Genomic DNA, 26,797 nt, shown 5'->3' with positions numbered 1-26,797 from the left:
AGTTTGGATAGCTGTCACTCTACGAGAATCAAGGGACATCAATCACTATTTATTTAATTCTTTACCAAACGGTATCTGAGCTCTGTCAAAGTCTAGTTGTGGTTACTGATGGGTGTTGGTGGAATAGACCAGGGGTTCTCAAACTTCATTGTACCACGACCCCCTTCTGACAACAAAAATTCCTACATGACCCCAGGAGGGGGGGGCCAAAGCCTGAGCCCCCACTGTCCTTGGCGGGGGGTGTGTGTGTGTAAGCCAAAGCCTTAGCTTTGCTGTCCCAGGCTGGGGAAGGAGGGGCAAAGCCTGGGGCTTCAGCCCCAGGCAGGGGGCCTGTAATCTCAGCCCTGCTACCAAGGTCTGAAGCCCTCAGGCTTCAGCTTTGAACCCAGGTGGTGGGGCTCAGGTTTTGGCCGCAGGCCTCAGCAAGTCTACCACCAGCCCTGGGGACCCCCATTAAAATGGGGTCATGACCCACTTTGGGATCCCGACCCACAGTTTGAGAACTGCTGGAATAGAGGCAAAGCAGGTCCATTTTGTCCATTTCTGGCAATGATGCTCCCAAATTCAGTTCCTTAGGATCCATGTTTCTTCTTAAATGTTGATGATAACTACAGGAGGCTTCCTTTGGGAGCCTTCTGCCTTTATTCTCAGGCTGTCATTCAAACAGATATATAGCATTAAAGGGGGAAATTGAGTTCCCATGTCCTGGTGGCAGGCCACTGGAAAATAAGTCCTGATACTTTGACCTGGGTGATAATGATTAGGGACATACTAGTAATGGGGAAATTGCTATCCATAGATGAACAAAAGGAGTAGACATATGGTTGCCTTTTCTAGAATATGTAGACAAAGATACAGCTTCAGTTTCTTAACTAGTCGAGCTGCTCAAAAATGGTGTTTCTTCTGAGCTCTTTTTTATTGAAATAATGTTAATTCTGGAAGATTTTTAAAAAAGAAATTTTTAATTAAATCTTTTTGTGAAAATATTTTTAATGAAGATTTCTAATGAAAATTTTAGTTTTGAAAATGTTTGGCTTTGTGGGGTTTTTTTATCCCTTTTTTTCATTTTAATCCTATTCTTGACCTTCTCCCTTTTTTCTATTTTGATCCTTAAAAAGGGTAGTAGGAGGAGAAAAGGAAGGGCAGAAGGAAGTGTTATTTACTGATGAAGTATTCAGTGAAGGTAATGCAGACTTGTAGAGCTCTCGAGTGCAAAAACCCAACCAGTCACTTGTGTTATGTTCACTTAAAATTGGTGATTCTAGAGCTGTCTCAAAATGGGACAAAAAAGCATTGGAAATAATCTCTCAGGCACTTGATGCTAGGTCATAATGTGCTCTAGGTGGGAACTGGCCACAGGAATCATGGCTATTTAATTAATGGGAAAAGGGCCACTTAATTGAGCAGTGATATTCAAAAGGAAAGGCAGGCCAGCAAGTGGTGTGGCATTAAAACAATTATACCTATGAAAATATTGTACAAAACACTATTTTTGAAATAGGCTTTCAGAGTCACTAGATCCTGTTTTAACAATTGTTTAGGAAAGATAGCTGTAGGCATTGTGCCAGTTCGGGAAATCAAGAGGGTGGTAGAGGGAAAAGGAGATGGATCTTGATCTGTCCTCATACAGGTGAAACAAAAAAAATGCCCTGAGGACATTTAAACATGCATTAGAATAAACACCTTGATCACCTTAAATAAACAAGGTGACAGAGGACTGTATTGTTAATCTAGACTAAAACTGTGTGGCTCCAAGTAAAAGTAAACCTGTATGAAGGGGATCTCTTTCTTGAGTTAACTGACAAAAACTTGCTGGCCCCGGAAATGGGAATAATTTGGCACTACTTAGTGATATACCTGACAGAAATGTACAGTAAACATGATTGAATGCAGTTGATATCCTATCATGTTTCTTTGTTACAAATTTAGCTATTTTAACTATTTTCACCATTTCAAGCTTTTTATCAAATCATTCAGAGCCCACTGATCAACAAAAATCACCAGCTCGCTGTACTGACTTTGAAATATATCTGTATTTGTAAGTGTACACAATCACTTAATAAAAATAGATTCTACAGCAGGATGGGAATTATTTGACCAAATGATTTTCAGAAAAAAAAATGCCTTTTAATTGAAACTGAATTTTTTTGTGGGAAAAGGTCTGTTTCAGCAAATTTCTTGACTCAAAAAAAGGTTGAAAAAAGTTTCAAAATTGTTGAAACTTCCCATTTTGACAACTATTTACTGAAAAATTCTGGTTTTATAGTTCAAAATAGCATGTCTTTAGAAATTTATGCTTATTAGGATAAAAAAACGATTTAAATAAAAATAAAATGCTTCAATTGACCCAGCAAGCCTTGCTTCAAAGGTCTGAGAAGAACTGCACAATAGCTCTTACAGTCACTCAAATGTTCCATACTATAGATCATTCCAAATAAGTTACCATGAAACCTTTACACTGCCACATGCTATAATGCATTTTCTTTTTTACTGGTATTTTTTAATGTCTCAAGGTTGCTTTAGGTACCAGGCACAGGCCTCAGAATGGAAGAAAAATGAAAAATACTGGACTTTTGCTCCTTTATTATTTGAAGATTAACTGAAAGGTGTATGATTTAGTTTAATATATATTTATAATGATATAATCTATATTTTAATTTAATTTAGAGGAAACAAAGTTCCGGTTAATGGTAGTGATTTTATAAAATTCTGTTTTTATTATTTCACATCTCTCTTAGAAGCTAAAGGTGAAAAAAGGAAGATCTTGTGGTTAAGGCTCTGGACTGAGGCTCACAGGGTTCAATTCATTAAAAAGTAAGTGGCTGCTGATATCAGGTGCTTCCATTTTTTTTGGTGCCCAACTTAAGACATATTGAAAGGGCATGATTTTCAGAAAGTTGTGAGCATATCTACCTTCTGAAAAGGTGTCTCAAATGGAACACCCTGAATCTGAGGTACCTGAAATAACTTTTGATAATCTTTGCCATAATCTCTCTCTGCCTTAGTTTCCTGTCTGTAAAATGAAGCTAATGATATTTCTGTACCTTACAGGTGTTTGAGGATAAAACTCATTTGTGCTCGGTAGATAGCTAGCATCGTAATTGTGTTTGAGCTGTTAGTAGAGCCAAGAGGTTTCCTACTTTTATGAATTGCAGGCATAAGTGAATGTGCAGATCTTCTCAGCCCTTTCAAGCAAGACAGCTGTCTTGTGCCTTTGAGCTCTAAGATCACTTCACATATTCCTTCAAGGTAGAATTTAACTTGCTTATGCTTTCAAAAAGAAACACATTCTAAGGTCGCACATGAGAGGCTAGAATTTTACAGGTCAGTCAAGATGTATTCTAGAATTTAATCTTTTCTGGGATTTTGTTTTTTATATTGAACTGGCGTCTCAGTAGTCTTTTGTATGTTCTCCTCACCCTTTTAGAGTTGGGGAGGGAGCAAATAAAATAGTCCCGTTTTAATTTTTACTGTCTTGTGTATATTTATTTGAAACGTGTAACAAGATCACACTTACAACATTTTCCTGAAAAAGTTAAAATATGCAAGGATTCTTTCACTATTGCTATGATCATATTAGAAAGAAGCTGTAATTTATTGTCAAAGTGCCTACCTTTTCATAATAAGTGTATCTAAAATATCCTTACTAGTAATTTCTTGTATAAATGCCAAATACTGTAATGCACTGGATGAGTTGAAGTGAGAGAGGATTAAGAGGTAAAGAACTGTGCCATTCTGCCTTTTCAGGCTAATTAATGTAGCGAGAGAGACTCCTTTTTCCCTTACCCTATTTGATAAGCAGAGGTCAGGTGCCTATTTTATTTAAAGGTAGGGGGAATGGGAAACAGGCTTCAAACCAAGGGTTTGAAATTTCTTGCTGTTGCTGCTGCTTCTGTTTGGTGATTGATGCCTTTTTCCATTGTGGGTAAAAACTCAGTTCTCTGTGATTTGCGTTTTTGTACTACCTGTATAAGTGATGTATTGCTGAGCAACAATTAGCCAGGGGGGCCTTATACTTTTGCTACTTTTGCAAAGTGCTTCACACACATTTTCACTGTCCTGGAGAGACATTATTCTGTATCTTACAGGACCAAAATGAATGGAAATCCTACAAAGCAAGATTATTTGACATTCAAGTCCATTTTTAGAATATAAACTAGCAGGGTAGTGAGAATAATTACCTGCATACTAAATGCCAGATTTCATCATATTATTTTTGCTAACTTATTTAACCACATAATATTTATATCCTCCGTATGTTCATCAAAAGACATCGAAGTTCCTTTGCAAAATGTTACTTAATACCACATACTGGTGGTTCTTCAGATTCTAATTAAGGGTCTGACTGTTCAAGAAGTTGTGCACGTATTGTTCTGAGTGAAGTCAATCAGGGTCTTGTAGGATCCAGTCTAATTTGGTATTGACTAATTTTCTATACAGAACTTGGATCCCTTAATACATTAACGAACAGGTGTGCATTTATGGTTTTTGGGGATGAGTATCATCTTACCTAGATAATGTCCAAAGACACTGAATCTATGCACATGTAAGCAGGTGAAATTCCCATCTTGCTCTGAATAGACACAAATTGCATATACCTGTAGTAAAACCTAGCCTCTTCTTTTGGCTTTGCTTTAGGACAGTGGTCTCCACCCTTTTTACACACAAGATCACTTTCTGAATTTAAGTTCAACCCAGGATCTGCCCACCCCTTCCCCAAGGCCGCATCCTGATCACTCCATTCCCCTTCCCACAGTTGCTTGCTCTCCCACCCTCATTCACTTTCACCAGTCTGGGGCAGTGGGTTGAGTTGCAGGAGGGGATGCAAGCTCTAGGCTGGGGTGAAGGGGTTTCGGAGTGTGGGAGGGGGCTCCAGGCTGAGCCTGGTGAAGGAGCAAGCTCTGGGAGGGAGTTTGGGTGCAGAGGTCATATGGTCACACTGTGCCTAATCTCATAGAATCCACTGGGCATTTCATGAATTTTACTTTTTATTAGTGTCATTTGTGGTTTATAGATCCAAAATCCTTCAGGGATTGTCATGAATCAGTGTAACATTCTCAACTGTGGGGTGTGCATTGGCTGAGCCTGAGCAGGGGTTGGGGTGCAGGAGTGAGGGGTGCAAGTTCTGGGAGGGAGTTTGGGTGCAGGAGAGAGCTCCGGGCTGGGGCAGAGCGTTGAGGTGCAGGAGAGGGTGAGGGGGTGTGAGTCCCACTGCACTGCTGGACTTTTAGTGGCCTGGAGATTGTGATAGACTGGCAGAGGCTCCAGGATCGATCGATGGGCTGGTGACCACTGCTTTAGGAGAAACTTGAACAAAAATAGCAAAACAAGGTTCAATACTAGCTTCTCTACCCAAAAATAGCTGAATCTCAGTTTCCCTCTTCTGTCCAAGACCTGGATCCACAAAGAAACTTAGATGTTGCAGTGTTCAGTACTAAGCATTGCAACGCCTAACTTATAGGTGCCTAGAAAATCACAGGAATGACAACAGGATCCACAAAACCTGACTTAGGTGCATAGGGTCCCTATATACATGGGGAGAAAGACGTGCCTAAGAATTGGATCTGTGGCGGCTTGGATTACCCGAAATAAGCAAAAGAAAATATCAAACAAGTAACCACTTTGTCTGTTCTCCAGCCAGCACACTTAAAACTCACTTAAAATCACTACCAGCATCTCAAAGCAATCAGCTGTGCACAGATCCTGCTCAACTACGCCACTGTGACGGGGTGGGTCACAGTGACCCCCAGAGGACTGCCACCTGATGTGCTGAGACACCTCTGAGCCCATTTTCTCTGGCAGCTTGGGCCTTCAGAACCCTACCTTGTTGAGCCAGACACGCCAGTCTGCTCCAACACAGACCCAGGTCTGAACTACGTCCCCCAAAAGCTGCAGACTTAACTGAAAACAGCTTAAGAAGTGCTCCTGTCTCTAGCACCCAGATACCCAGTTCCCAATGGGGTCCAAACACCAAATAAATCCATTTTACTATGTATAAAGCTTAAACAGGGTAAACTCATAAATTGTCTGCCCTCTGTAACACTGATAGAGAGATATGCACAGCTATTTGCTCCCCAGGTATTAGTCACTAATTGTGGGTTCAGTAATAAGCAAAAAGTGATTTTATTAAATATAAAATGTAGGATTTAAGTGATTCCAAGTAATAACAGACAGAACAAAGTAAGTTACCAAGCAAAATAAAACAAAAATGCGCAAGTCTAAGCCTAATACAGTAGGAAACTAAATGCAGGTAAATCTCACCCTCAGAGATGTTCCAATAACCTTCTTTCACAGACTAGATTTCTTCCTAGTCTGGGCCCAATTCTTTCCCCTGGTACATTCCTTGTTTCAGCTCAGGTGATAGCTAGGGGATTTCTCATGACTGCAGCCTCCTTTGTTCTGTTCCACCCCCTTATATGACTTTGGCACAAGGGGGGAATCTTTTTTCTCTCTGGGTCCCCACCCCTCCTCCTAAATGGAAAAGCACCAGGTTAAAGATGGATTCAAGTACTAGGTGACATGGTCACATGTGCTGTAAGACCCCAAGCCTTCATTCTTCCCAGACTGACTCTCAGGAAGGCTTGCAAGTAAACAGAGTCATCTACAGTCAATTGCCCTAGTTGATGGGAGCCATCAAGATTCTAAACCACCATTAATGGCCCACACTTTTCATAATTATAATAGGACCTCAAAGTTATATTTTCATGAAGCATATTCGAGTTACATTATAATTACACTTATTAGCATATTTTCATAAAATCATATGGCGTGCAACGTCACAGGATCCACAAAAGCTAGCATGCTAGGTGGGGAGCTGCCTAAGCTAGCCAATGTGAGATGCTGAGGAGAGGATGTGTCCTAAGCTCCTCCCCTGTCACAGAGGTAGACACCTAAGTCTGGGCTGCAGGGAACCATCTATCTTTGTTAACAATCCACAACCACATAGCCCCTCTCCTAGAGGCAGGTAGCTGAGGCGCCTAAGTCATTTCTTGTGAGAATGAGTTAGCACCTGCCTTGCTCCATACACAATGTCTGGAAGAGGAGAAGGAGGTGGTGCCCATCTTATAAGTTTTAGCCCTGTGGTTAGAGCACTCACCTGTGATGTCGGAGACTCAGATTCATTTCCTTCTCTCTGTTGGAGGGGAGAAAGGATTTGAACAGGGGACTCCCACATCTCTGAGACGAGTGCTCGAATCACTGGGCTATGGGATATTCTTAGGTGGGTCTCTCTCAATCTCTCACTGTTCTACGGTAGATAAAGAGTCATTGGAGCAGGGGCACTGGACCCTGGGTCTTTTACCTTCCATATGGGTGCCCTAAGCACCTGGCTGTAGAGTCACTCTCATTTTCTCTCTCTCCCTCTTTCTGTGTGCCATTGACTCTTTAGGTATTTATCCACAGTGGAGCAGCTTCAGCAGGAGAGATTGTGGGAGCCCCATATCACAATATCCCATAATCCATTTATTAGAGCACTCACTTGAGAGGTGTGGGAAGCCCCTATTCAAATCCTTTCTCCCCTCTGGCAGAGAGAGAGGGAAACAGAGGAAGAAACAGTCCCTGCACCACAGAGCTTGCACTCTAAGTAGTGACAAAACAATAGTTGCAGGCATCCTCACTCTGATCTTCTGGAGTCATTTTAGGGTGCTGCAGGTTTAATTAAAAAAAGTATAGGACATGGAACTTGGGTCCAAAATATTACAAAACTAAGTGCCAAGAGTTTCCAAATCCATATGGAAATACCTGAATGTATGATCAGAACACCCAGTAACTTTCAATAACTTTGATCATTGCTAGGTGCTAGGCACTTTTGAAAATGAAGCCTAATTTTAGACACCCATTTTTGAAAATGTTGGCCTATGTGTCATAACAATGGCCATATTGAAAGGAGAAATGGATTCTAAGTAGGGTCTTGAAGACAGAAAGAAGGGTGGCTGCCTTGCACAAGAGGGAATAAAGGGAGCTCCAGGTTTGTTGGTCAACGTGTAAGAAAGCATGAAGATGAGCACCTGAAAAAGATACAAAGTGAGCACTGAGTTGGGATATTTGAGCTGAGCAAATACAGTAAGAAGGAGAATAGGAAGAAATGAGATTAGAGATCTAGGCAATGAATAAGTTGTTCAAGATCTTGAATTTAAGAAGGAGAAGCTTGAACTTGAGATCGATGGCAAGGGAAAACCAGTGCAAGGATTCAATGGCCCAGCCAGCCAGCCAGGAAGGTGATTTTTAGCTACCACATTCTGGATAGAATGGAGATGAGTGAAGTGGAAATCAGGGAGGCTAGTAAGGAGGAGGATGCCATAGGAAAGCTTAATTGTTTGAAAAAGGCTACTGTCATTCTAAATGAGAGTATCTATATGGGGAGTTATACTGATATAATTATACCTGCATAGTACTGTCAGTAAATTTCCCCACGTAGATAAACCCTAATACACACACTCTCTCTGTATACAATATATATATAAAATGTGTGAGTTCATGTATGTACAGTGTAGTAGAAATAATTGCAGCTTATGTACCATTTGTTTTTAAAATAAATTGGATAACCACCCGTGGAAGGAGGACAGGAGTTTTTTCTGTAGATATAGAATTTTATAACTCAAGAAAGGATGTATTAGTTTACAGTAGCTGTGTTTCTTCCCCACACATATTGCATGTTGTGGTTTTGTATGCATTATCTTCTTACGAAAAGCAAACCATTTGTCTTATTCATTTATATAATTTGAGGGGGGAAAGAGGCTCTATTAAATGAAATTCCTTGTTTATGTGAAAATGTTTGTAATGAGTAGATTTTTGTGTTATGTCAAACAAGCTTTGGAAAAATATAGTGTCTCTCAATGATGTGCTTTCTGTTGTCATGGAAATGGAGATTTTCAAGTAGGTTTATCTGCTGTGCTTTGCTTTTTATAGGCTTTCTCTCATTGGAAGCTGATTTTGGACAGGCATCCTTGCACTTCAAGGAGAACAGAAATCCTTCCTTTATTTTCCCTTTGTTTTTTTTTTTCTATGCCCATTAGGATTTCATGATGTTAGCAGATCTGAAGATGCCAAGAGTATACTTAGTCTGATAGCAGTGCTTAGCCTCAGGTTGTAGAAAAAGAGGGCATGGTTTTAAGGAAGAATGAAAAGAAGTAGAATTAAAACTTCCCTGGACAAGTAAAAATGAATATGACTAGCATTCACTTTTTCATATTGATGTAAACTGCACAAGGTTAAATTACGGATGGAGGGTAGGAAATTTGTACATTTTTTTGAATGCTTACTGTAGATTATTCATTAAAGAAAAGAAGTTTACTTCTCTTGAGGAAGGTTTTTATGTTAAAACAAAACCCAACTGTCAAGACATCTTCACTTTAGTAAACATATTATGTTAAAATAAATTGCAGGGTTTTATGGCTCTGCACAGCATTATTAAAAGTGAGTCAGTGTCATGTGGACAGGTAATGTATTTCCATTTCATTGCACGTATTCAGAATTGGAATGAACTTTTGTTATCTGGACAATATGACTTGGGTCTCTGGCCATGTCTACTCTAGCAAACGTACAGTGGCACAGCTGTACCGATACAGCTGCGCTGATGTAAGAGCGCTCGTGTAGTCACCCTATGCTGACAGGAGAGAGCTCGCCTGACGACATAATAAAACCACCTAAACAAGTGGTGGTAGCTACGTCGGGGGGAGAAGCTCTCCTGCTAACGTAGCGCTGTGTACACAAGCACATATGCTAGCGAAACTTGTGTCGCTCAGCGGGTTGTTTTTTCACATTCCTGAGTGACATAGTTTTGCCAACATAAATGGCAATGTAGACATGGCCTCTAACTCCACAGTGATCACAGATGCATAGTGGTGTCCTTTGGATTCTCACCTCTGTCAAAGGAAGGAGGGAGATGTCTCAAAAGCAGTCAGGTTTCAGAAAAAAAAGTGGACCGGTGCCTCCAATTTCAAGAATCTCTGTCTTTCCACTACTGCACCATATTTATTTTTGCTCTGTTATGCTCTTTTGACTCTATTGCCCCAATTCTGTATTGCAATAGTACTACTGAAATGTAGTTGCAATAAAATTCAGAAGAGCTAGTAGCTGCAGACAAATAATAAGCAAAGGGGATCAAATCCTTTCCCGTTTCCTTAGGTGCACAAGTCCTGATATAAAGAAAAATCACTGTAGGGAGGCGGGGGAGAGAATCACAAGGGAGTTCTCTATACTACACCTCATACTGCAGTGTGCTGCATGTCAGTTACAACACAAATCATTAGATAAAAATGTAAATAATCTCTGTCTGAAAAAAATTCCTATGTTTGAGGTTTGTTTTAATGCTGGCTGAAATGTTCTCCAATCATACAAAGCTTAATTAGAAAAGAAACAGCACCTTTTGAATGTATAAATTTGCACTGCAGAGAATCCAAGCTGCCATAGCTGCAGGACTGTGGTGAGTTATAATGAAGATTATACTTGGTGAATCATCCCTTTTTAAAAATTCTCCTTTATGAAATAGCTGAAGTATTAGATAGTTGATGCTTCTTCAGTCAGATTGCGAACACGTGAGCTTATTTGTATAAGTTACTATGGGCATTGGACAGCCTCTCATTTTCTGTTAGACTGTTTTTTTGTGAGCAATTTGGATGAGCCCAAAAGAACTATCAGGCAAAGGTGCATCAATATGCTAACGGGAAATCTCTAACTGGTAGCATTGTTATCATAAAGCAAGCTGGAGTTTAACAAATCTTTAATGTTAAAAAAACAACAACCCCAAATACGAATATTGTAATGTGTTTTCACATCAGTTCTCCCCCATCAGCTTCAGTGGTCACGACCAAGAGAGAGCCACTGCATATGGATACAGCTTTTTTTTTTCTTCTGCAGAAAAAGATGTAGACGAATATTCTAACTGAATAATATGCGTAGTTAACTAAACGTCTTTATAATATCTATTGTTTATGTACAGAGCCACCATTAAAAGCTCATTACTTAGTGACAAGCTCAATGCTCTTGTTTTGAATTAGAACTAAACCAAATTTTTAAATAGTAAAATCATCTGCAAAATGGAATTGCTTTTCTCCACACAACTCTAATTATTAGGTTAGTGTCTCTCCATTGCTGATACACCTCTCTGCTCCCTGATTAGCACTGGCTTTGTGGCCCCATAAGCATTTTGCTATGGGTCTTTCCTGATTTGGAGGACCAAGGAATGTAAAGAAGAATCTTGGCTTATTTACTTAATAAACTGAAAGTGTCTATCCTTTTTCCCTGTTAAAGTAGCCTGAGAAATGTAAGCTGATGCAAAACACTGCAAAGCTAACCTTTTTACATTCAATTGAGCAAGATATTCTCTGGTATTTCACTCACTCAGTTCATGTAGAAAACTTATACAATAATTATGTTTACAAGGATGACCAAACCAACTCATATCGTTTTAACTTTACACAATAGTTTTTTGTATGTCAGCACCTACTGAAGATCAGAAACCGTACTAATCTAGGGCCAGCTTCTGCCCCCAATACAGGTCCCATTATTTTCAGTGACAGCTGGGGGGTGCTTGCATTGCTTACATCCACTCAGGAAGAATTTGGGCCAAGTTATTTAGAAGCAATTTGATGTAAATACTCCCAATTATTTATCATTAGAAAACGTATATTTTTTTAAACACCTGGTTGAAAAGGGACCATGGCGGCTCCGGTCAGCACTACTGATTGGCCATTAAAAGTCCGGTTGGTGTGGGGCTGGCAGGCTTCCTACCTGGCTCCCCGGAAGTGGCGACATGTCCCTTGGCTCCTAGGCGGAGGATCGGCCACAGGGACTCCATGCGTTGCCACTGCCCTGAGCACTGGCTCCAGAGCTCCCATTGGCTGCTTCCAGGGAGCTGCCCAAGCTGAGTGCCGCTTGGATCTGGCACCCAAAAACCTCTCCCGTGCCCCAACCCCCTCCCCGAACCCTTGCCCGCACCCAAACTCCCTCCCAGAGCCCGCGTCCTGCGCCCACTCCCGTGCCCCAGTCCTTAGGCCCCTCCTGCACCCAAACTCCCTCCCTCTTAGTTAACCAGAATTTTTGACTTACCGGCACCCCCAATTTCCCGCGACATGCCAGAGAACAACTCTTTTCGTTCGTGTGTGTGTGTGTGTGTGTGTGTGTGTAAACTAATGAAGGATTATCTTTGCTATTACAATCCTTCATTAGTTTTCATAAAATTTTAACACCTGACTACAATCTTGCATTAACACACCTTTGATCTAGATCTTTTTAATTACAGGGTATACATAATGTAGAATTAATGTAATAGCAAACTACAGGCTATAGACAGATGAAAATAATACAATCAACAGTTCCTTTGATTCCTATTTGCATACGAGTGAATTAGTTTGAATGCCTACTAACACTTAACATTTCTTTGATATTCACATACAAAGTGAATTGGTCTGAGACTCTGGCATGTGCGGGCACCTGGCCCATCAGCATCAGGCATGTAAACCTTTAACAATAAACTGAGGTTTTAGATCAGTGGTGGGCAACCTGCGGATGCGGTGCATCAGGATAATCTGCTCATGGGGGCTGCCAGACAGTTTGTTTACATTTGCACGGTCGCCCGCAGCTCCCAATGGCTGCAGTTTGCTGTTCCCGGCCAATGGGAGCTGTGGGAGGCCCCTGCTGCTTGCTGCAGCTCCCTTTGGCCGGGAACAATGAACCGCGGTCACTGGGAGAGGCAGGCAGCTGTGCAAATGTAAACAAACTGTCTGGCGGCCCGCCAGCAGGATTATCCTGATGGGCCACAGGTTGCCCACAACTGTTTTAGATATACCACTGTGACCTCCATACAGTCCAAGATTATTTCTGTGTCACAATGCCTGTGGTAGTACTGGAAGTACAATTTTTTTTCTGATTTAGAATAGGAGATACATGTGCTAAACTGTATGGCTGTAATAATTGGCAGTTGTTGACTGTTTAATGGCTTTTACTGGGCTTGTCAGTCCCCATAATCACCCTTAAAACCTTGCTAGTTTGCTCTAGGTAAATACCACTTTTTTGTTCCATTCTTCTCTGCTCTTTATTTACTGGGCTATACCTGCCCACAGCTGTGTAATGGTGTATACTCGTGTAGCGTGAAGCTCTGCACTGCCCTGAGGGAGCACTGAGAAAGAATGTCCCTTAGAAGACTGCATGGTGGGGTGTGTAGTCTGTGCCATTAGAATCATGCAGATTACTGTTCTTGGTATTCCAGAGCTGTACTGTAGACTGGTGTGGGGCAGGCCTATGACCCTGCTTCTTTCCCTGCCTTTTTCTGAGTGATTTGCACAGTATTGCTAAGCACAAACATTCCAAAATCATGAAACTGGCTTAAAAATCATGGAGTTTTAAAAAAATAATTAATTTTGGATTCTTTTTATTTGCCTTCTAGTTTCTGAGCCATTAGGATACACTTGATTCACCAGGCTAGGAACATTTTTTTTTTCCCCAAAAGCCGAGATTCTCATACAATCTTGTGATTCTAGGAGTTGTTTTTATTAAAGCCCCTAAATGTTACAAGACTCATGATTAAAAATTACAAAAAGTGGCAGCACTGCTTCCCCAAGTCATCTGGAATTTGTGTAGATTTGTTTCTTGTCTCCTGGCTATAAATACTTGTTTCTAGTTTCCTGCCAGTGACTCCAGCCTGTAGGGGCAGAAGCAGCCAAAGCAGGGACCTTTGACAATTCAGAGAACTTTTTACACTTTTGACAGGACTTTATCTTCCCTGTGCTGATTGTCTGTTTTGCTTCAACTCTTTCTTTCCCCTTTCCCTGCAGTCTCTTACATCAGATTTTCTCCACACCTGACCGTCTTTCCCTCTTCTCCACTGCCCAGTCCCCCTCACCTCTTTTCCCTTCCCTCCAACTTATCCCCTCCTACCTAACCCCCCCCACAACACACACACACACATTGTGGAACTAACCTGACATTTGCTGCCATCAGTTGTTCACACTTCGTGTGTCTTATATTCCTTTCTTCATCATGTCTATCTTGTCTTTTTAAAGAGCAAGCTCTTTGGGGCAGGGACTCTGTACTTGTACAGTGGCTAGCACAATGGGCCCCCATTCTTGGCTGGTCCTTAGATACTACTGTAATAAGCGTTATTAATAATAGTACTCAGGACGATCTGTACCCTATTTGGAATTACATTTTAGGGCATCAACTAGAAAAGCTATTAAAATATGAAATCAGAGGTGACATTAATATAGTAGTATTGAGAAAAGGAGATTGAAATTTTTTTGACTGAAAGTTTTTCTATTGGAAAATGCTGGGAATGTGTTGATTTCAACAAAATTTCATTTTGAAAAAAAAACAAAAGGAAATGAAGTGTTATTTCAGAATTTTACTGACCAGCTCTAATCATAATCTAAAGCTACAGAAATTTTAATTTATAACACTTTATTGAACAGGTATGTTTAGGTATACGGTAACTTTAAATTAATTTCAAATACTGAATTAGCCCAATATCAGAATTCGGAAACATTTGATAGTTTTGCCTCTAAAAGGCATTAAAAGTAAAAGGCTCAAATCATCTTTGAACTTATGAAATGATAGTTCTTAGTAAAAGTGAGATTTTTCACTGGACCATGGAAAAATGATCATGGAAATGGAAATGTTAAAGAATATTGTTAGAAAACAAACAAAACTGGGACCAACTTGGCTATAGACTAGTTTGGCTTGATTATTGCCATCAATATGCTTCAACACCAGAGAAACTATAGAAAAGAATAAAGAGTCTGACAACAAGCTTGCATGTAATTATTTATTATTTTATTAGTTGCAGTACTGTAGTGTTTAAGAAAGCTACTCATGGACCCAGGACCCCCATGAACTAGGTGCTGTATTAACTTAGAAGAAAGAAGAGAGTCGGGCATGCTCTGCCCCATCCTCTGGTGACCCAGAAACCTCTGAGACTGTCTCCACTGAGTGGTAATTTCACGTAATTTATTTACACACACACACGCCCACCCACACCCCACACACATTTATTTCCCGGAGTGCTCCCCTGGGTGAATTTAAGCCCTGGTCTTCTCTACTTTTAGCCCTTTACCACAGGGCTGGGGAGGAACAGAGGTATCCCTTTCTTAAGAGTTCTGCACACAATGAGCTTAGCTAGCCCTGGTTACCCCTCTCTCCCCCTGGTACTTCCTTCCTGTGTCCTTGTACCCTTCTGCTGATGGGCTAATTGGCTCATCCAGCTTCCCAGCCAGATCAGCCAATTAGCTTTCACATCCCCAATCAGCCTTCTCTAGGGGAGCTGATTGATACCTAAGTAATTGGAGTGCTCGCTCAGCTGCTAGCTTCCTGGACTCTGTCACAGCTTACATTGCTTATAGTTTTAAAGTATCAGGGTAGCATTATCCGAGTTAATCATTGCATTATGCTGAGTTTTCAAAACATCATTTTATTTCTTTGTAATTAATATTTGCATATAAAGTGAATTCCGAGTCCAGGCACTTGAGCTGTGAATGTGAGAGCAAGAAGTTTACAGTTGATGCAGTAGTGAAGGGAATAGAGTCAACAATGGGGGCAATGTAGAGGGAACATGCATGGAATAGAAAACTTATGGGAAAAAGGGATCCAGAGGGTATGCTGAACCAACAGCATTAAATCAGTACTCCTGGAGGATATCTATAAACTGTTCTTTTATAGTCTGTTGTTGTGTAGTCAATTTAAATTATGTTTTTTAAACCTTTCTCTGATCTTTTGGGGATGTGAAGAGGGTTAAGGGGTAGTTATAGGCTTACTTACTTTTATGTTCTTCTAGGACATAATTTAAATAAAATTTCATTTGCTGATGAACATCTGGATTGTACAAAAGTCTCATTTGCTGTATTTTCTTTTAATGAAAAATTAAGTCCTTCACTAACCCAGTCCTCTGTACTTGAATAGAATGTGGATATATATTATAACTGGGCAGAGGAGTGTTTGGAGAAGAAGAAATGAAAGACCATTGAATAATGTCCTTTCAGTAGAAATGTGAAATGGTAAGCAAGATTTTGCTAATTGCAGTTTCCAATATATTGAACAGAGTTGAAGAAAACAGTGCTGAATACTTTTAAGTGGCACAGGAGACTCTCATGCCTAGCATAGTTTGTCATGTTGATTAGTTTACAGTTGAGAGAATGGAGTCAGTATACCATTTCTAGACTTCTTACATCTGTAATCTGAAAACCAGTTCAGAGTCAGAGGCAGACTGCTCTTTTAGGGATATAGTAAGGTGTAAAAAGGCTGCTGGTAAAAATCTGTGAGCACAGTTTAATTTTTAGACGTTCACTACAAATTCAAGATTTGTTATCTTGCCCAGTTTTATAACATACACACTCACCTAACGCTGACCTTAAAACACTGTTAAATATTTATGAATGTGTTGGCTTTACAATTCTTTTTAGTCCTCCAGCTATATGTGCTCGTGGGAGGGCTCAGCAAGCAGGCTTTTGTCTAGTTCTCTTTGTTCCGTTGCTTTTTGTCCCCTTCTTCAGTTCATTTTTCAACTCTTCTTTGTCTCCTATTGGGAAAATGGGATGGATGGCATTTAGTAAGATGGGTCAACGGAAGTAAAGGTGTGCTAAAGTATGGGTGTAGCTGGCATTTTCACAGAGAATCTATGTAGATGATTATTTGTCCAAGCCTAAAAGAGAAGAGTCTTTAATGGGGCATCTGAACCTGTTTGGAGCTCAAAACTTCCTGCCACTGCCAGCATATTTTTAGCTCCCTATAATCATTTTCTTTGCCCAGCTCATTAGCTCAAGTTCATCTTACATTCCTTAAAACAGTTGTAGAGCTCCCATAATCATCCCATCTAGGTTGACAGGAATTTTCTAAAGCAAAAATTAAAAAAAGCAAAAAAACCCCACAACCGCCACCAATCCTCATGCTGTCTTTGTTTCCCATGCACAGTTCTGGTTGATGGCAGTGTATGATCCTGAGTCTGATGTGTTTCAGAGTAACAGCCGTGTTAGTCTGTATTCGCAAAAAGAAAAGGAGTACTTGTGGCACCTTAGAGACTAACCAATTTATTTGAGCATGAGCTTTCGTGAGCTACAGCTCACTTCATCGGATGCATCTGATGTGTGGTCTTTCTTAGATGCATAATTCCCATTGATGTTGCCATGTGGTTAACTAAGGAAACCATAATGTAGTGCAGATTTCTCACAAGATATTAAAATTGGCAAAAGCCTGACTATAACTTATTTAAAGGGTCAGCAGAAGATTGTATTATTGTTTTGAAATATTTATATTTAGATGTATGTTTAGCAGTACTAAAGAGCAGCATTTAAAAAAAAATGGCTGTACAAACACACACACAAAGATGTAGTCCCTCATCCAAAAAGCTTAGTCTAAAGCCCTGATCCTGCATTGTGATTCATGTGGACAGACTACAGTGGCCTCCCAGAACCCCATTGACTCCAATGGTGTAGGAGCAGAACCTAACTAAAACCAAAAAGAAACAGGTGAGTGTAATAGGCAAAAGGAGTGGGCAGTTAAAGTTAGCAACAGTAAATCTTAGTTACATATGTTAATTATATTCACAACTTAATGGTTCTATATCTTTTGGACTTCTGTGATTAATAGTTAATATCAGCAACCCCCCAATTATCACTCAACTTAGCCTATGTTCTAGGCATAGTATCGCTGTAAAAATGGATCATGAGGTAGGATTTGAAGGTATTTGCAAATAGTTTCTTCAAGTGATGGCCTGATCATGGGTACTTAGCTCATGCAAATCCTGTTGAAGTCACTGGGAATTGCAGATGCACAGCATCACTAAACATCAGGCCAAGATTTTTTTCTGTTGTGTGAAGAATAATTATTTTCAGTAAAATAGATGCTGGAATACTATTCATTCAGATATATAACTTACTACTGCGGAATAACTTATTTGTCAGTGTTTTCCCACCAATATGCAATCAGCTCTAGGACAGTGAAGAGTGCCCAACAGTAAGATGACCTGCAAGGCCCTGATAGATTATCTTTCTTGACAACAGTAGGGGCAACAGTATCTACAGCGTCATTTTTAGGGAACAGCTTCATTACTTGACCATGTTAGAATGTCAATGGTATAATGTAGGGATTCTATTAAAAACTAAACTTGATGGGCCAGATACTCAGTTGGCATCAATCCGATAGCTCCATTGACTTCAATAGACCCACACTGATTTAAACCAGCGGAAGATCTGACCCAATATATTGTTAGAAACGTTTTTGTGGTGCCTTGACTATAGTGATATAGTTTTACTAGATTTTTTTTCTTTTTCTTAGAATGCGAGCTCTGTTTGGTCTTTGCAGAAATGTTGTCATGTTAGTGTTGTGATTCAGTTCCTTTTCTGGGGAGCTGTGGCAAGCATCAGGGAGTTTGCCCTCTCACTTAATCTCACAAACTAGAGTGAGTTCTTGGTGCAGAGGTAATCGGGCATTGGTACTCCAAGCAGAGATTTCTGAAAGAAGCATTGCCTGTATGCCGTTTGTGATCACCTCTGTCCCAGCACTGGTATATATTGTTTAAGCAAAGTGGTACTGAGAATACCCAGACTCCACTTGATTGATTTCTCTTGCCAACAGTAAGCTGACCTGCAAGACCCTGATAGATGGTCTTTCTTGACAACTGTAGGGGCAACACCATCTACAGCATCATTACGTTTAGAAGAACAATTTCTTCAAGAAATCTTTCTCTCTCCTTGTGTTGCACTGGAAAGGGAACAGAAATGAGGGCAGGGACAAAAAAGTGTAGAGATAAGGGAAGGTTTAAATGATCAGGGGGAAAGAAGAGATGTATAGAAATAAGGGATGGGGAGGAAATGACTAATGTAAAAATATAGGCATGGAACAGAGAAGCAGAAAAGTAACTAAAACAAATTATATACAATGTTCCTCCTATAATTTATTTTTTTCCCTTTGTAAATACTTATGATACTGTGGTGCTCTTGCTTTCAATGTAGCGTACCTTTACATTTCTGAGAACTCTGCCTGTTGGCAGAGACAAGATACCTTGTTCTCAAAGGAGAAACACACTTCTTTCCTTCTCTTTTTTTCCTTCTTGTTATCGTTTTCCTTAATCTGAACTGAGTCATTCCTAATGAAAATATATGATTTCTTGCAGAGTATGAATAACCCATTGGTCAGTGTGTGTTACCTGTCCCCGCTCAGGGCCAATCCACAAGTCTGTTACTGCCTCCACATATGTCATGACTACCATCTTGGTTGCAACACTGCGGATTGAAGAAAGGACCTCCAGAGCTAAAAACACCAGGCTCTAAAGCATTGAGCTCAAAGAGCTAGAGAAAAAGCTGAAAGCTTTAACAGCCATGCGGCGGGGGGAGGGGGGATACATAACACACACTGACCAGTATGGTACATATGGCATAATATTATATCCCTTACATCAGTGTGTCAGGAAGATGTCTCCAATGAAAGAGAAAAAAATTAAATAACTCTGCATTATGAAACCCTATGAATATGCACTTTGGTGCATATTGACCACAGAGGAAATCAAGGGAACATGAAGGTTCTTTCAAGATTTGAAAGCTCTCAGGAAACAAAAATACAATTTTAATTAATTGTGATTGATTCATAAGTCATCAAGCCTGAAGTGGGGGGAACATTGTGATAATCTAATCTAATCTGCATAAAAGGATTGGGCCAAAAGAAATCTGATGAGGTTCAACAAAGACAAGTGCAGAGTCCTGCACTTAGGACAGAAGAATCCCATGCACAGCTACAGACTAGGGACAGAATGGCTAGGCAGCAGTTCTGCAGAAAAGGACCTAGGGGTTACAGTGGAGGAGAAGCTGGATATGAGTCAACAGTGTGCCCTTGTTGCCAAGAAAGCTAACAGCATTTTGGGCTGTATAAGTAGGGGCATTGCCAGCAGATCAAGGGACGTGATCGTTCCCCTCTATTCAACATTGGTGAGGCCTCATCTGGAGTACTGTGTCCAGTTTTGGGCCCCACACTACAAGAAGGATGTGGAAAAATTGGAAAGCGTCTAGCGGAGGGCAACAGAAATGATTAGGGGACTGGAACACATGACTTATGAGGAGAGGCTGAGGGAAGTGGGATTGTTTAGTCTGCAGAAGAGAAGAATGAGGGGGGATTTGATAGCTGCTTTCAACTACCTGAAAAGGGGTTCCAAAGAGGATGGCTCTAGACTGTTCTCAGTGGTAGCTGATGACAGAACAAGGAGTAATGGTGTCAAGTTGCAGTGGGGGAGGTTTAGGTTGGATATTAGGAAAAACTTTTTCACTAAGAGGGTGGTGAAGCACTGGAATGGGTTACCTAGGAGGTGGTGGAATCTCCTTCCTTAGAGGTTTTTAAGGTCAGGCTTGAGAAAGCCCTGGCTGGGATGATTTAGTTGCGGATTGGTCCTGCTTTGAGCAGGGGGTTGGACTAGATGACCTCCTGAGGTCCCTTCCAACCCTGATATTCTGTGATTCTATAACACAGGACCAGGGGTTTCACTGAATTAATCCCTAGTTGTATTAGAACACATCTTTTAGAAAAATATCCAATCTTAATTTAAAAAAGGTCAGTGATGAATAATCCATCACAATCCTTGATAAATTGTTCCAATGGTTAATTACCCTCATTGTTAAACTTTTGTGTGTTATTTCTAGAGCACATTTGTCTAGCTTCAACTTCCAGCCATTGGATTTTGTTATACCCGTGTCTGCTAGACAGAAGAGAGCCCTCTATTGTCAAATTTCTGTTTGCCCAGGAGGCATAGGTGCTGACTCTGGGGGTGCTCCGGGGCTGGAGCACCCCCGGGGGAAAAATGGTGGGTGCTGAGCATCCACCAGGTCAGCCCCCCATCGGCTGTCCCCCACCTCCCCAGTACTTCCCGCCTGCTGGCAGGCCGCACATGCCCGCTGTGATCAGCTGTTTCGTGGTGTGCAGGAGGCTGAGGGGAGGAACGAGGAGGTGGCGGGCTTGGGGGAGGGGCGGAACTGGGCGGGAAGAGGCAGGGCAGGGTGGAGTGGAGGTGGGAAAAGGCGAGGTGGGAGCTTGGGGGAAGGCTGGAGCGGGGGTGGGGCCTGGAGCAGAGCCGGGGGCGAGTACTCCCCAGCAATTTGGAAAGTCGGCGCCTGTGCTGTAGGTACTTGTAAATTGTGACCAAGTAATCCCTTAACCTTATCTTTGTTAAATGGATTGAGCTCCTTGTCTTTCACTATAAGGGATCTTTTATTTGTCCTGGTTTGTCTCTGAACCCTCTCCAATTTATCAACTTCTTCTTGAATTGTGGATTCCAGAACTGGATACAGTATTCCAGGAGTGGTTGCACCAGTGTGAAGCACAGAGTTAATATAACTTCTCTGTTCTTTCCTGTTCGTACATCCAAGATCACGTAAACCATAGGCGCCGAGTTTCTAACCTGCTGGGGGGGGTGCTCCCCCCTTGGTTCCACCCAGGACCCGCCCCCACTCTACCCCTTCCCCCAGTGTCCCACCACTGCCCTGTTTCTTTCTGCCCCTGCCCCCCCTCTTCCTGCCCCCACTCTTCCCCACCTAGTTCCACCTCCTCCCCCAAACACACTGCGCCCTCGGTCCTCCCCCCCAGTGCCTCCTGACGCCGCGAAACAGCTGATCTGCAGCAGACGGTCGCTGGGAGGGAGTGGGAGGCGCTGATTGGTGGGGCCCACCAGCTGGCAGGAGAGGCTAGGGGGAGGTTCTGCTAGGGGAGATGCCGGTAGGTGCTCAGCACCCACTATTTTTTTTCCTGTGGATGCTCCAGCCCCAGAGCACCCATGGAGTCGGCGCTTATGACGTAAGCCCTTTTGGCCACAGTGTTGCAGTAGGGGCTCGTGTTCAGCAGATCATCCAGCATGACCTCAAAGTCCTTTTTAAAGTCACTGTTTCTCAGGATAGAGTCCCTCATCCTGTAAGTATGGCTTAGATTCTTTGTTCCTAGATGCATGACTTACATTTGCTGTATTAAAACAGGTATTGTTTTCTTGCACTCGGCCTATCAAAGTTAGTCAAGCACTTAATTTTTTTGGAAGAGACAGCATTAACTTTTACGTTATTAACTGTATGAACTCTTTTAGCTTACAGTATTGTGCTTAACCTCGACATTAAAGCTTTCAACAAAATGAACCCAAGGGGGAAAAAACCAAGAGAACCAGATCTCCATATGGTAGCTCTGTTGAAGTCATATGGACCTATGCCAGTTTATACCACCTGAGGATCTGGCCCAATAATAGTAAAACATATCAAAGAGTCTTTTGCTTTGGGAAACTTATGAGGTATATGACATGGTACCAATTTGGATGTGCACTCTGGAGTGTAATGGGTTAGGATTTGACACACATGGACTTAATTTAATTTATCAACTGATGTGGCTATACTTTTTATGATCCAATTGTAAAAATGTAAACCTTAATTGGTGGTAATCTGGAAACACATCTGGTCAAAATTCAAGGTTTTAAGTTGTGGTAATAGTCTGGAAATATGTTAAGGCTGGTATTTTATATCAAAGGCGCCATATAAATCTAAGGTATTACTATAATAATTCCCCTAGTGAGTGTAGCTCTTGGGTAATGTTATATTTGTGTACTGAAAGGAGAGTATTTTTTAAAATCTCAAATTTTAAGATTATATACTGCAATACCCGGTGTCATGGGTAGCAGAAGGCATCTGCAACAAAGTGAAAATTTCTAAATGGGTTAGTTATTCAGAGCAAGGCTGTCCTTGATCCCTTTTATAATTAGTAATATAAATATAATTTGGTAATACAGAGCCACATGTAAATTAGACTACTGTATCTTTCTTTACTACATATAATCCCTCATTGCTGAAAGTAAAGTACTAGGTTACCAGGATAGGGAAAAACAAATGATAAATACATTTTCAAATTCAGGAAGAGAATTGTAAGAGACAAAAATAAAGGCAAAGGTAGGAAAGCAATAAGGGAACAAGGAAGACCATATCCATATGCATACAGGAGGACACTGAACTCTCATTAAAAGTAAAATGTAAACCTGACCTTAACACTACCTAAACAATAAGAAAAGCCCTTCCTTTCCCCCTTTATACACACTTGTATCAGTTATGGCGCACACTTCCTCTTCTCTTTGTCCACACTTTCACAATATTATGGGCTAGATTTTAAGCTTTTGTAAATTGGTGTAGTTCCATTGATTTCAGTGGTATTACGTTGACTTATAGCAGCTGATCATGTCTCTATATAATATGGACATCCTACCATTCTCTTAAGCATGAGCTTTATGATTGGTTTTACCTCTGGGGATATTTCTCTTGATTAGCCATAGTTCTGGAAAAGGGGTACATGTACCTCTGGGAGTACGAGAGGTTTTTCGGGGATACATCAACTCACAGGCACTGACTTTTATTTTTCTTGGTGGGTGTTCCACCCCCTCTGTGCCCCGAGGTACTGCCCCTGTTCTGTCCCTCACTCCGCCTCTTCCCGCTCCTGCTCTGCCCCCTCCCACAACGCCTCCCGCCTGCTTGCTGCTCTGCGCCCTGCCCTGAGCGCCTCCCACCAGCTGCCAAACAGCTGATTGATGGACCCCACCGAAGAGCTGTGGCCAGTGGGTGCAGAGCACCCCTAATTTTTTTTCCGTGGATACTTGAGCCCCAGAGCACCCATGGAGTCGGCGCCTTTCCATCAATGTATCTAGATATTTGCCTAGTTTTACAACAGGCTAAATAAAAAGCACTAGCGAAGTCAGTACAAACTAAAATATCATATAGATAAAATGAGAAAGTAAGCAATTTTTCAGTAATAGCATGCTGTGACACTCCTGTATGTTTGTTTCTGATTTTGTAAGCAAGTAGTTTTTAAGTGAGGTGAAACTTGGGGTATGCAAGACACATCAGACTCCTGAAGGGGGTATAGTAGTCTGGAAAGTCTTGACAACCACTGCCCTATAGCCTTGTTACCCCCACTGTTTTACCTCCTTCCTAGTCGCTGTTTTGGAAATCCAGGACCCAAGTCCTTGATCCCATCATAGCTTATTTCTTGAGGTACGATAACACATAGTTACCCCAGTTAGATCTTCCCTTCAATTCCTTTCCTCGCTGTTTCAGTGTTCCTCCCTTCCTCAGAGCTAACTTTTGTTAGTTACCTTTTCATGACTTGAAACACATCTGTTCCCAGACATTTGCCTGAGTGTGTAACATAACGGAAATTGTGGGTTTGGTGGGATTTTAGTTCTTCATCTTGAGGCATGTTTCCTCCACCCTTGTCATATTATCTAATGTGCACATGCCCTGGAGTGTGTATTTAGGCATATTTTAGAAATTTAAAATAAACAGCACTGAAAGCTGCTGCCTCCAGCATTGTCCCATAGGGAATTCCAGGGATGAAATCTCTTCATTCCATCACTAAATGGTAGTATTTCTGGTGTTATTGTGCCAAACAATGTTTAAATACATGAAATGGTTTTTTTTTAATGAAGATCTGATATAAATAATGTTTATTATGAAGAACAAGATATTATTATGCAAAATTTTACTGTGAAATTCATTAACTCGTGTTTTTACCATTTTAGTTTGTGTAGTATTTTACAGTCTTCTTGAACTTAAGTGACCTTGTTGTTTAACTTTTCCAAGATAGTTACTACATACTATAGTGTACCTGGCAGCTCTGTTGTGGGCTTCTCATTCCTTTCTTGGTTGTTTTAGTCGAGGTAAAAATAATACTTAGCCCTCTGTGACATTCTGTAACTTGAAGTAGCACCCTATACTAGACCCTCATATTTGCCACTGCAATATGATTACGATATGTTTTGTATAAAGTATGCCTTGTGAGGTATCATTTTAAAAGTCTTGAACTGTTGAACATTAATGTCCTATTGAATTGTGTGTGCTGTGATTGTATATGAAGTTATGAAGTATTACTATGTGTGTGTTACTGAAATATGTTGTGAAGTTGGGAAACGCCCACAGCTAGCCTTTCAGTGACAACAAAGGAGCACTTAGTAAGACAGATTTTCACCAAGACCAGCAATATATGTATTGATGGCCCATTAAGGGAAGTCTCTCCCAATGGCCATCCTAGAGACTTCTCAGAGAGGGCATGTACACATTGAGTGCTGCTTAACCCTCATGTCACAGCGAGGATCTTTTTAGCAGCTGAAAGAAAGTATAAAAGAAGGGCAATGACATCATCACTTGGCCTCTCTCCTCCCCCATCTCAACACCTGGAAGATCATCTGGAAGACAAAGACTTTGAACTGGGGAGATTGGTCCCAGGCTGGGAAGGGAATCCAGTCTGTGTATCGAGAACTGTGAGCTACCTATAACATCCATTAGAGCTGCTTGATTCAAATCTTGCTTATTCTGTAGAACTTAGACTGCAAATTTATTTTTGTTTCCTATGTAACCAACTTTGATCTCTATGCCTGCTACTTATAATCACCTAAAAATCTACCATTCTGTAGTTAATAAATGTGTTTTATATATTATCTAAAACAGTGGGTTTTTGTTTGAAGTGCTTGGAAAATCTCAGCTCAGATTACAAAGGCTCGTGCATGTCCACTTTCCTTTGCCAAAGTGGCAAAGTAATTAATGAGCTTTCACTCTCCCAGGGAGTCTTGAGCAACTGTAAGACGGTATATTTCTGGGGTGCAAGACCGGGGTGATTGGCTGGTGCCTCTCTCTGTATGATTCATGAATAAAGCTGCAATTTAGTCACAGAGATCCTGGAAGTCACAGAATCCATGACTTCCAAAGACCTCCGTGACTTCAGCCAGTGCCGGTTGGGAGCTGCAGGGTCCCCTGCTGCCTGCGGCCTCCCTGCAGCTCCCGGCAGCTACAAGTAGCAGGGGGCACCACCGCCCACTCCCCGCCACCTCTGGCAGCAAGGGGGACCCTTACCCGCTCCCTGCCACCGCAGTGGCAGCGGGAACCCCGCAGCTGGAACGTGCCAGCAGAGGTGGACCCTGTGGCTCCAAGCCCCACAGTTGGTGGGGGCCCCCGGAGCTCCCAACCCACTGACAGATGCCCAGGCTCCCCATTTTGTCATGGATATTTTTAGTAAAAGTCAAGGACATGTCATGGCTTCCATAAATTTTTCATTATTGCCCGTGACCTGCCAGTGACTTTTACTAAAAATGTCCATGACAAAATCTTAGCCTTATTCATGAGTGGCTTATTGAACCTTCATGCAATTTAGCTGGGTGTGGGGCCCCACATACTGATGGCTGATAGTTCACAGTGCCCGGAGGAGATGAGTGTTTGTCACTGACATAGCTGGAGAGTTAAGGGGGCACAGCAGTAACACAATTCCAGGTTGTACCCCGGGGATCCTATCACAATCTCTCATGCTGCTTTTCACGTGTAGATCAACATAGTGCTTTCCAAATGAAGGCAAATATAATTATCCTCATTGTGTAGTTGGACAGAGTGAGGCACAGAGTATTGAAGTGACTTGCCCAAGGCCAGTAGTAGAACTGGGGATAGAACTCAAGTGCCTTGTCATCTACTCCATGGTTCTACCTGCTTCACCACACTTTAAAGCAGTGGTGCACAAACTTTTCCAGTCACATTCCTCTTACCATTCATAGCCTTGGTCTACACTAGGAGTTGAGGTCGAATTTAGCAGTATTAAATTGATTTAACCCTGCACCCGTCCACACGACGAAGCCCTTTTTTTTGACTTAAAGGGCTCTTAAAATCGATTTCCTTACTCCACCCCCGACAAGGGGATTAGCGCTGAAATCGGCCTTGCCGGGTCAAATTTGGGGTACTGTGGACACAATTAGACAATATTGGCCTCCGGGAGCTATCCCAGAGTGCTCCATTGTGACCGCTCTGGACAGCACTCTCAATTCGGATGCACTGGC

The 26,797-nt window shown here is 41.5% G+C and overlaps 1 protein-coding gene and 1 long non-coding RNA gene across 2 annotated transcripts in view; both read left to right on the top strand.

Annotated features, from left to right (window-relative positions):
• The window catches only part of GPM6A (glycoprotein M6A), a 333,975-nt gene that overhangs the window by 78,383 nt on the left and 228,795 nt on the right, over positions 1-26,797 (top strand). The gene's annotated exons all lie outside the window — the stretch shown is intronic.
• On the top strand, positions 2,758-15,933 carry LOC122465715. Its single transcript, XR_006290737.1, has 3 exons — positions 2,758-2,814; positions 14,774-14,925; positions 15,889-15,933. It is a non-coding gene; the product is annotated as an uncharacterized LOC122465715 (long non-coding RNA).

The sequence above is a fragment of the Chelonia mydas genome, chromosome 4, assembly GCF_015237465.2.
Source record: "Chelonia mydas isolate rCheMyd1 chromosome 4, rCheMyd1.pri.v2, whole genome shotgun sequence".
Classification (NCBI taxonomy): Eukaryota; Metazoa; Chordata; order Testudines; family Cheloniidae; genus Chelonia; species Chelonia mydas.
The sequence above is the reverse complement of the archived record's forward strand: the minus strand, read 5'-3'. Positions and strand labels throughout refer to the sequence as shown.